The sequence below is a fragment of the Ranitomeya imitator genome, chromosome 5 (genome assembly GCF_032444005.1).
Source record: "Ranitomeya imitator isolate aRanImi1 chromosome 5, aRanImi1.pri, whole genome shotgun sequence".
Lineage (NCBI taxonomy): Eukaryota > Metazoa > Chordata > Amphibia > Anura > Dendrobatidae > Ranitomeya > Ranitomeya imitator.
In genome coordinates this window covers 486,044,898-486,057,128 of record NC_091286.1, presented here as the reverse complement: position 1 = coordinate 486,057,128, position 12,231 = coordinate 486,044,898, and the positions used below count along the sequence as shown (strand labels likewise).

Genomic DNA, 12,231 nt, shown 5'->3' with positions numbered 1-12,231 from the left:
CCAAGGTGCAGAAACGGAACCTGCCCCATGATTATGCTTTTACACAGGCAGAGCATTCTGCTTAGTCTCTACGTATGCGCAGGCGCAAACGGGCTCAACGACCAACCTGTGGCCTTTCCCCTTGTCAGTGTATAATCACACTTGTGTTGACGCACTGGGCGCCCGAGTTATGCACCCGGTGCTAGTACCGCAGAACACCATATCATAACACTACTTAGACGCTGGCGCTTTTGGGTCCGATGGTAAATCTCCATCTTGCCCCAAATTAACATGAAAACAAAACTTATATAAACGTATTAAAGGCTCCAATTGTATATCCCACCCCAAGGGTACAAACCAAAAAATAAATAAACAACCTCTTTTTACTCCTGCAAGACACATTTCCCAACAGATACAGGTTCTATTTACAGAAGTTTTAAATTTGTAACAGGCGGGGGCATGATCTATTAACAAATATAAAATATATATACTGCCTATTGCGTTTATAGGTCTCTGGACCACTCTGAAATTGAAACACCGATGGGGCGCAAATAATTCTGCCACCCTGATACCAAAAGAACGAGATGTAGTATATAGTCTATATTATTTTCCTTTCTTCTTATTTTCGTAGTGGGTAGGTATTTTCCCAAATTCCACCTATTAGGAAAGGTAAATCACTGTAAAGAAAAAAGAAGAAAAAAGGAATAAATAAATAAGAAAGCAAGGGAAAAAAAAGGAAAAGAGAGGGAGGGGGAGGGGGGGGGGGGAAGAAGAGGGGTTGAATATGTCATGTGTGGAAGCTCCTCACCCAAGGTCAGAAAGAGGAGCCGTGGAGGTCATTTCTTTTTATAGAAGCCAGAATATAACAGCTCCTCGTTCAGACCATTGGGTGCCAAGCTGTCTAGAACAAAGATCCATCCGGCTTCTCGACGTAAAAGTTCTTCTGTTATGTTGCCACCCCTGATATTGGTGTTGACTTTTTCCAAACCCATAACCTTTAGAGAGTCCCCTGAGCCCGCATGGGCTTCCAAAAAATGTGCCGCCACTGATGTTAAGTTTTTACCTTTTGCTTTATCCGATCTTGCAGTGGCTATATTGGACAGATGTTGCTGTGTCCTACGTCGTATCTCCTGTGTTGTCTGACCGACGTAGATTTTTTCACAACTACAGACCAAGGCATAAACAACATTACGTGAGCGGCAATTAAAGTATGTCTTAGACTGTATTTGTTGTTGTTTAACTGTAATCCCCATACTAGCAATCATCTTGGGGCAGATTGAGCAGCTCCCACACGGGAAAGAGCCTCTATTCAAATGGTTAGTTCTTAATCTTGTGGCTGGGCGTCTAAAGTGACTATTGGACAAATGGTCTTTAAGATTTTTTGCCCTTCTTGCCACCACTTTTGGTCGATCTCCAATGAAGGGCCTTAATTTCGGTTCACTTTTCAAAATGCCCCAATTTGTATTTAATATACGGTAAATGTCACTCCACTGGTTGTTATATTGGGTGATTACATTGATTGTGTTTGAAACAGGTCTTACCCGCGCTTTCAGGGCTTCCTCCCTTGTCCGCTCTCTTGATGTCTCAAAGGCCTTTGATATAGTCCTACGAGGATACCCTCGATCTCGAAATCTGTCAGTCAAACGGCGGGATTCCTCAATGAAGTCCTCTGTGCGGCTGCAATTCCTCCGTAGTCTGAGGAATTGCCCTTTTGGGATTCCCTTTTTGAGGTGCATCGGGTGGAAACTCTCAAAGTGGAGGAGGTTGTTTGTGGCTGTCCTTTTCCGGAATAGTGTGGTCCTGATCCGATTCTGGTCTATCATCAGTTTTAAATCTAGGAACTCAACAGAGGTAGTGGAAAAACAGGATGTCAATTTAATATTCCAAACATTATTGTTGAGTCCCTCTATGAAGGTGTGCAACCCCTCAACTGTCCCTGACCATATGATGACAATATCGTCTATGTAACGTAGCCATTTTATCACATATTTGGAAAAGTCCTCCAGTTGTTGTACATGTGTCTCCTCCCACCACCCCATAAAGAGATTCGCATATGAGGGCGCACACTTCGCCCCCATAGCTGTACCAGATGTTTGTTTGTAGTATTCCCTATCGAATACAAAATAGTTTTTCTCCAGGACAAATTTGAGTAATTGTAAGATGAAAGTATCATGGGCCCTGTCTCCCGTAGATTGTTTACTTAAAAAATAGGATGTAGTTATCATACCCAAATCATGTCCAATGTTCGTGTACAGCGCTTCCACGTCCAGAGTTGCTAGAATCGCTTTATCGGGGACTTCTAAGCCTCCACAGATTTCGATCAAATGGGATGAGTCACGCACATAAGAATCCAAAGACTTTACCACCGGCTGTAAAAAGAAATCCAGGTAGGCACATGGTTTTTCATATAAGCCCCCCAACCCAGAGATAATTGGTCTCCCTGGTGGCCTATCAGTGGACTTATGTACCTTAGGCACCAAGTAGAAAGTTGGGATGACTGGGTGGTCTGTAGTTAAGTAGTCCCGTTCTCTCTTGTTTATCGTGCCTGAGGAGAAGGCACCTGCAATCAAATTGTCCAATTGTTTTTTAAAAATTGCTGTTGGATCTGATGGTAATTTTTGGTAGTATTGGACGCTATTCAGTTGGCGTCTCGCTTCCTGCAGGTACATGTCCTTCGGCCATAGCACTATGTTCCCCCCTTTATCTGATTCTTTGATTTCAAATGAATCGTTGTTTTTTAAGTTGGAGTTTTTTACTCGTTGGAGTAATTTTAACTGTTTTTAAATTGTGTGTAGCATTTCCTTGTAGAAATAAAATTTGATACTTTATTACAAACAAAAATTCTTTTGTGGAGTTCCAACCATAGTGGACATGTGCTTTTTTCTTTCTTGTAAACTCTGAGGTACATTTTTACATGCCCGGTAGTGAACCCACTTGATTCATATGTGTTATTCTGGATGGTGCCCACTGAACTAGGTGTGTTTTTGTAAATAGGCGTGGACTCTTTGTGGTGAAGAGTTTTTTCTATCAGTGGAGGCACATCAGGGCTTGATATTATGGATTTGAAGGCTAGAGAAGCAGCTTGGCAGGAGCAGATGAAAGATATTTTTGGATCTGGAGATGGCATGGGGGCTAGTGGCAGCAGCACACAAGATGGGGAATTTCATAACTTAACCCAGGAATTAATCAATTTACATAAAAAACTGACTAAAACCTGGTGGAACATGACAAGCTTGATGGAGTATAAAAAACTAGGATTGATACCACGGGGCCTTAGGGTCCAGATATTCCCAGCCTGGGAAGTAGAACAAGAGTTCAAAACCACATGGGAGAATGGTCTGCAGAGATGTTCATATATTATTATTGATATGCTGATTGAACAAGACAAATTGATGTCAACAAAAATCAAAGAAGATATACATAAAAAAGAAAGGGACTTAGAGACTTTTGACAGCAGGACCCAAGTAGAACCATTTAAAACCCATTTGAAAGAAATCATAGATAAATACGAAAAAGAAATTATCAAGGGTAAGAAGAATAAGTTTCAACGAGATAAACTAGATATGGAGAAACAGAGAATGTATAAATGGATACATCAAGGTAATAGAAGGACTTATACTAAAACAACAGACAAAGGGGAGGGTTTGACTAACAATGGAGCAGGCACCAGTATAAATAGTGATTTTTTATCAACGGACACAAGCGACAGAGAAAGCAGCATAGAAGGGGGCGAAGAAAATCAAAGCACCCGTGTAGGAAAAAATCGGAATTTGAGACATTGGTCCCCGAGCTCAAAGAGAACCACACGCTTCAACAACCGGAAACGGTTTTGAATGCGAATGGCCCCCTAATACACAATGATATAGATACAAATGAGTTCCGTATTATTAATCTTTCAACATATCAATTATCACAAACAGAAACCAAACTACTCACAAGAGGTTTATCCTTCTCACCCATAAACGGTCTTGACAAATTTGAATTAATTAAAGACATCTATTTGTTCTGTAGACAATTAACATTCAAGATGCTATATCACCAACCATCACTGGTGGATGAACTACCAGATCAAGACAGACAAACCTTTAGGGACCTATTGGACCTTTTGACTGAAAATGACGGAGAACAGGGTAGAAGACGCTTCAATGGTAGAGTACCATCTCAGGTAACCCCCAATTTCTCAATGTTTCCAACTATTCAAATATTCTTTGAAATGATGTGTAAAGATATCAAAAGACTTAAGTTGGACAAACACGGCCAAAATAATCTTACAAAAGGAGAAATAATTGCACTATCCAACTTAAAAAACAACGATTCATTTGAAATCAAAGAATCAGATAAAGGGGGGAACATAGTGCTATGGCCGAAGGACATGTACCTGCAGGAAGCGAGACGCCAACTGAATAGCGTCCAATACTACCAAAAATTACCATCAGATCCAACAGCAATTTTTAAAAAACAATTGGACAATTTGATTGCAGGTGCCTTCTCCTCAGGCACGATAAACAAGAGAGAACGGGACTACTTAGCTACAGACCACCCAGTCATCCCAACTTTCTACTTGGTACCTAAGGTACATAAGTCCACTGATAGACCACCAGGGAGACCAATTATCTCTGGGTTGGGGGGCTTATATGAAAAACCATGTGCCTACCTGGATTTCTTTTTACAGCCGGTGGTAAAGTCTTTGGATTCTTATGTGCGTGACTCATCCCATTTGATCGAAATCTGTGGAGGCTTAGAAGTCCCCGATAAAGCGATTCTAGCAACTCTGGACGTGGAAGCGCTGTACACGAACATTGGACATGATTTGGGTATGATAACTACATCCTATTTTTTAAGTAAACAATCTACGGGAGACAGGGCCCATGATACTTTCATCTTACAATTACTCAAATTTGTCCTGGAGAAAAACTATTTTGTATTCGATAGGGAATACTACAAACAAACATCTGGTACAGCTATGGGGGCGAAGTGTGCGCCCTCATATGCGAATCTCTTTATGGGGTGGTGGGAGGAGACACATGTACAACAACTGGAGGACTTTTCCAAATATGTGATAAAATGGCTACGTTACATAGACGATATTGTCATCATATGGTCAGGGACAGTTGAGGGGTTGCACACCTTCATAGAGGGACTCAACAATAATGTTTGGAATATTAAATTGACATCCTGTTTTTCCACTACCTCTGTTGAGTTCCTAGATTTAAAACTGATGATAGACCAGAATCGGATCAGGACCACACTATTCCGGAAAAGGACAGCCACAAACAACCTCCTCCACTTTGAGAGTTTCCACCCGATGCACCTCAAAAAGGGAATCCCAAAAGGGCAATTCCTCAGACTACGGAGGAATTGCAGCCGCACAGAGGACTTCATTGAGGAATCCCGCCGTTTGACTGACAGATTTCGAGATCGAGGGTATCCTCGTAGGACTATATCAAAGGCCTTTGAGACATCAAGAGAGCGGACAAGGGAGGAAGCCCTGAGAGCGCGGGTAAGACCTGTTTCAAACACAATCAATGTAATCACCCAATATAACAACCAGTGGAGTGACATTTACCGTATATTAAATACAAATTGGGGCATTTTGAAAAGTGAACCGAAATTAAGGCCCTTCATTGGAGATCGACCAAAAGTGGTGGCAAGAAGGGCAAAAAATCTTAAAGACCATTTGTCCAATAGTCACTTTAGACGCCCAGCCACAAGATTAAGAACTAACCATTTGAATAGAGGCTCTTTCCCGTGTGGGAGCTGCTCAATCTGCCCCAAGATGATTGCTAGTATGGGGATTACAGTTAAACAACAACAAATACAGTCTAAGACATACTTTAATTGCCGCTCACGTAATGTTGTTTATGCCTTGGTCTGTAGTTGTGAAAAAATCTTGTCGGTCAGACAACACAGGAGATACGACGTAGGACACAGCAACATCTGTCCAATATAGCCACTGCAAGATCGGATAAAGCAAAAGGTAAAAACTTAACATCAGTGGCGGCACATTTTTTGGAAGCCCATGCGGGCTCAGGGGACTCTCTAAAGGTTATGGGTTTGGAAAAAGTCAACACCAATATCAGGGGTGGCAACATAACAGAAGAACTTTTACGTCGAGAAGCCAGATGGATCTTTGTTCTAGACAGCTTGGCACCCAATGGTCTGAACGAGGAGCTGTTATATTCTGGCTTCTATAAAAAGAAATGACCTCCACGGCTCCTCTTTCTGACCTTGGGTGAGGAGCTTCCACACATGACATATTCAACCCCTCTTCTTTCCCCCCCCCTCCCCCTCCCTCTCTTTTCCTTTTTTTCCCTTGCTTTCTTATTTATTTATTCCTTTTTTCTTCTTTTTTCTTTACAGTGATTTACCTTTCCTAATAGGTTCGATGGAATTTGGGAAAATACCTACCCATTAAGAAAATAAGAAGAAAGGAAAATAATATAGACTATATACTACATCTCGTTCTTTTGGTATCAGGGTGGCAGAATTATTTGCGCTCCATCGGTGTTTCAATTTCAGAGTGGTCCAGAGACCTATAAACGCAATAGGCAGTATATATATTTTATATTTGTTAATAGATCATGCCCCCGCCTGTTACAAATTTAAAACTTCTGTAAATAGAACCTGTATCTGTTGGGAAATGTGTCTTGCAGGAGTAAAAAGAGGTTGTTTATTTATTTTTTGGTTTGTACCCTTGGGGTGGGATATAGAATTGGAGCCTTTAATACGTTTATATAAGTTTTGTTTTCATGTTAATTTGGGGCAAGATGGAGATTTACCATCGGACCCAAAAGCGCCAGCGTCTAAGTAGTGTTATGATATGGTGTTCTGCGGTACTAGCACCGGGTGCATAACTCGGGCGCCCAGTGCGTCAACACAAGTGTGATTATACACTGACAAGGGGAAAGGCCACAGGTTGGCCGTTGAGCCCGTTTGCGCCTGCGCATACGTAGAGACTAAGCAGAATGCTCTGCCTGTGTAAAAGCATAATCATGGGGCAGGTTCCGTTTCTGCACCTTGGAAAGTATCTGGTACGCAGGTGCAGGCTCTCCCTATGTGTCACCAGGTGGCAAGATATATTCCCGCCGCCGGATCTGTCCGCGCTTCCGCACATGCAGCAACGAGGCGCATTGATCCAATTTTGCCGCCGGACTTTGTTCGCGCCTGCGCACAAGCAGCAATGAGACGCATTGATCTATCGCACAGGCGCATTCAACCCCGCACCAATGCTTCCGGTGTGTGACATCACACGCCGAAGCTGCTCCTGCTTCCGGCTTCTCACACCTGAGACCCAGGTAAACAAAATAGAAATGGCTTAAATAGCGCGGATATCATACAAGGAACATACTCACCTTGAGAAAGACACCTCTGTGTGTCGGAACGCGTGGGCTTCCACACTCCTTCATATACTGGCTGCACCGCTGCTGTAAGGGACCAGGGGGCGACCGCTAAGTGACTGTAGAGGACTGTCTGGGGATAAGTATATGCTTTTTTCTCCCACTAAGTGGCTCTCGGCCAACCAATTGTGCACTCTATATAGATACTATTTATTCAAAATTGGGGCTGTGCCTGTATGAACATCTCTGGAGATCTAATCCTGGGTATAGCTATAGATTTTATTATTTTTGTATGCACATTTGCCTTGTTTAAACACTAGTGGGTACAAGTGAATATACACTGCAGTATACTGGACCTAGCTCCTCTTGCTACATCTGGAATCATCAGTCTAGAGGCCCCAGGTTATATAGACAATATTGGTATATGTTATCTCAATGCAGCACTATTAGTAGGCATAAATCGGTGCAAAAATATTTTGTAATGCCAGAATATATGTTTACATAAATGTATTTCACATGTAATGGTGGTTTTTGTAACCATGGAGTTTTTTACTCGTTGGAGTAATTTTAACTGTTTTTAAATTGTGTGTAGCATTTCCTTGTAGAAATAAAATTTGATACTTTATTACAAACAAAAATTCTTTTGTGGAATTCCAACCATAGTGGGCATGTGCTTTTTTCTTTCTTGTAAACTCTGAGGTACATTTTTACATGCCCGGTAGTGAACCCACTTGATTCATATGTGTTATTCTGGATGGTGCCCACTGAACTAGGTGTGTTTTTATAACTGCAAGGCTTGCAGGCACTGTATGTGAGTCTATAGATCTCCCTGCATACATCAAAAGGCTCCATTACTGTCTGCTGCTGCGAATTTTATATATACCAAGCTGCAGTAGTTATCCGTGGCAATTTTTTTAATTTTACTTTTAATATTATACCTGCTCATTTTCTTATAAAGCAATCCATAGCCCCTTTTTTCGACATTTATTTGCTTGGTCACGCTGCAGACTACAGCCAGGTCATTGCAATACAAGAGCGTAAAAATATAATTTTTTACCTATTTTGGCGGGCCCAGGCATCAGATGTGAGTGGGCCTAATCTGTCCTTTTTTTTCTATCTAATATTTTGTAGTGTCTTATAACATTTTTGGACACCATTTTGCTGCCCCTCAAAACTTTAGCTGGCCCCTAAAAAAGCTACAGCTATTATATTTATCTCTGTGTGTTGTATGCGACACGCATCGCATATCATTGCGCTAAATATCTTAAAGTTTTAGCACTTCAATTTTATTTTTGGGTGTAATAGCCAACTTTTTGACAAAATTTTGATGTGCCAAAAAAAAGGCCACATTTTGATCAGTCTGTTATCTGTGGCTGATGCCTGGTGTATCAATGGTGTCAAAGTCTGTGCTTTGCAGACATACATTGCATTCTTCTGTCTGCTACCTTTGGTCTACTCAGTATTTATTGTTTTTAAAAATTAAAAATAAATAAATTATACAGTCAGTTATCTCCGTCACCCGCCTGGTGTATCTGTGTTGTAAAAATCTTCTTTTTGCAGGCATACGTTGCATTGTTCTGTCTGCTAGCTTTGGTGTACTCAGTATTTATTATTTTACAAAAAAGTAAAAAAATAAAGAAAATGTTTACAGTCTGTTATGTCAGGCTGAGGCCTGGTGTATCTGTGGTGGAAAAATTGTTGCTTCGCAGACATAAGTTGCATGGCTTTGTCTGCTAGCCTTGTTCAACTCATTTTTAATAAAAAAAAAACTGGAAAAAAAATATATACAGTCTTATGTCATGCTGAGGTATGGTGCATCTGTGGTGGAAAAATTAAAGCTTTGCAGGCATAACTTGCATAATTCTCTCTGTTAGCCTTGTTCAACTCTTTTTTTTTAAAATTCACCAAAAACCACCCAAAAATGTCTTCGACTTCAACCAACACCGCCCAGTTCATCTTGATGCGCATTTGCTGTGTGACCTTGAACAGGTTCTGCAGAAGAGCATTTGCTGCATCCTAATTTCAGGCGTGGAAGCGCCATGCCAGGCGCGAAACGGCCATCATCTATGCCTACACACTGCTTCTCCTGCACACCCCCGAGCCGTGAAGATTGTAACAATGTTTGAATAAAGTACTAAAGGGTCGGTGAGTGCTATAACCTGTTTTTCTTGGAACATGGACTAGTTTTTAATGAGGCCTTCTTCCACTTCTCATCATTTTCCACCACTAGTTCACCAGGATTCACGTGTTCCATGCTGCTACAGACATTCAATTTTTTGGCAAGGGTGTCTATGATCCCCTTTAAATATTTTTTAAAAATTGGCGCCCCATGTTGAAATGTTTGTCAGACAATACACTTACTGTATGGACATTGCAAGTCTAGGAGACCCGCTCCTTTAAATTGGGCCTAGTTTTTAATGAGGCCTTCCTCCACCTCTAATCATTTTCCACCACTAGATCACCAGGGTTCACGTGTTCCATGCTGCTACAGACATTCAATTTTTTGGCAAGGGTGTCTATGATCCCCATTAAATATTTTTTTAAATATGGCGCCCCATGGGGAAATGTTTGTCAGCCCATACACTTAGTGTATGGGCATTACAAGTCTAGGAGACTTGCTCCTTTAAATTGGGCCTAGTTTTTAATGAGGCCTTCCTCCACATATCATCATTTTCCACTACTAGATCACCAGGGTTCACGTGTTTCTTGCTTTTACAGACATTCAATTTTTTAGCAAGGGTGTCTGTGATCCCAATTAAATATTTTTAAAAAATTTACTCCCCTTGGGAAAATGTTTGTCAGCCCATACACTTAGTGTATGGGCATTACGAATCTACGAGACCCGCTCCTTTATAATGAGACAGTTTTTTATGAGGCCCTCCTCCATGTTTCTTCCAAGGGGGGATTGGGGTGCGTGCAAATTTGGGTCAAGGTGGCCCTTGCATTCAATGCTTAAGGAAACAGTATGGCAGGACCAACTGAAGAATGTGAAGTGGGTTTTCCTGTGGTCATCCATTACCTGGGTTCAAAGGCTTATTGGGGTGCATATGACTTGGTAGCAGGGCAGGCATTGCATTCAATGCTTCATTTTTTCAGGAAGCCCTCCTGTACCTCTTGTGAAAGGGGTATTGGGGTGCGTTGTAATTTTTTGGCAGCCTAGCGACTCACTGCAAAGGCAATACCAGCATAGGAAACCCATTGTTTAATAATGGCCCTTTAAGAATATTAATGCCGCTTTTTGCCCCTCTGAAAGTAGGCTTTGTGACTTTAAGAGTCACTCTTCCATAAATGAAACAAGATGTGTTTCCTTATGTGTCATACACCACATGGCCAGCTAGGGTTGTTAAATGTTACAATGACATTTCCCAGTGAATGCATTTGTATTGGTTGAAAGCAATGATAAAGTTGAAAAACGCATCAAAAAACGCTGCATGTGAACATAGCCCAAGTTTTGGAGGAACATTTTGGTCTTGGGTAAATTATTTGCCTTATATACAAGTTATTAGCCTGAAAAGGATGTACCTTAACATATTTCCCAGCAAAATCCATTTTGGTTTTGTTTTTTGGTGCACCTGAACATTGCTTACAGCTGTGACCTAGGAGTCAGAAATGCTTCCATGGAAGATCCCCATGATGTTCCCATGTTATTTAAGCAGTGTTTCCATCATTTTCAGATGTTTTAGACCTTAAAAGGACCCCTGAGGGAGATTGCGGTAAAAATATTTGGGTTTCCCATAGACTTACATTGGGCTCGCAGCTTCGGTCGAGTACCTGAGTATTCCAATTTGCTCGACCCGAGTAACGAGCACCCGAGCATTTTAGTGCTCGCTCATTACTAATAAATAACACTACACATATTTGGTATTGCTGCGTATGGGGTCAAAGCAATCTATAAAATTGATGTTATTTAAACAGATCATGAAAAACATAAAATAAAATAAATTAAAAACGTAAAAAATGTAGCCTTTTTGTCATAGTGACACACGACATAACAAAAAATAATTAAAACATCACATACAAAAAATGGTATCAATAAAAACATCTTTTTGAGCAAAAAAAGCCCATATTTAACTCCGTGAACAAAAAAATAAAAAAATTACAGCTATCAGAGTATGATGATGTAAAAACATATTATTGTTTATAAAAAATAGATTTTAGTGTGAAAAAGTAGCAAACATAAAAAATTGAGAAGAGCAAGATCTAGAATGCTCGGATGCTCGTTACTCAAACTTAGCAATTTCTAATTCTTAGATGCTCATTTTGGGTAGCGAGTGTAATGGGTGTCAATAGGAAATCTGGTCATTTTTCCAGCAGATCCAACAAGGAGGTATGGGGTGAAGTGAAAATACTGAAATGGTTGAAAAAAGTGCAGAATGGAAGAAGAACAGCAATAGGAAGAGCCCTGGAAACATCTCTGGCTCCCAGCTCGCTGCTGAGAACAATGGTGAATACTTCTACTCCACGTTAAGATTTGACAATGAAATATTCCAAACTGAGAAGAAATTGGAATTTACAGGAAATGTTAAGAAACCCTTTTTCCTGTAAAATGACGCGTATAAAAGGCAACATTTTAAAAGCAATTAATTTTTTTTTATATAAGTAAACCAAAATTATTTTTTTAATTAAAAAATCGAAATTTCAGTGTAGTTTATAAAGAAAGCAAGAAGTGCCAAAAATTAGGAATTCAGAGGGACTCAGATACACCTTGTATTAGACATAAAAGCGGGCCTCATATGCATTCTGTTCAAATTGTAATGTAGTTTTACTCCTAGACTCAAAGGCTATGCATTAACACGTTTCCGACCTCCGCCGTACTAGTACTGCTCTGCGGGAACTGAAATTCTGCCCAGACCAGTACTAGTACGGCAGCATAATCACGCAGGCCTCAAGCTGAGCACCGCGGTGATCGGGTGCC

At 40.7% G+C, this 12,231-nt stretch overlaps 1 long non-coding RNA gene across 1 annotated transcript; it reads right to left on the bottom strand.

Moving 5' to 3' along the window:
• Positions 1–1,042: 1,042 nt before the first annotated feature.
• On the bottom strand, positions 1,043–2,354 carry LOC138680828 (uncharacterized). The gene is made up of 3 exons (XR_011321791.1): positions 2,207–2,354; positions 1,521–1,820; positions 1,043–1,143 (listed from the first exon to the last, which is right to left on the bottom strand). It is a non-coding gene; the product is annotated as an uncharacterized lncRNA (long non-coding RNA).
• Between the last annotated feature and the right edge of the window lie 9,877 nt (positions 2,355–12,231).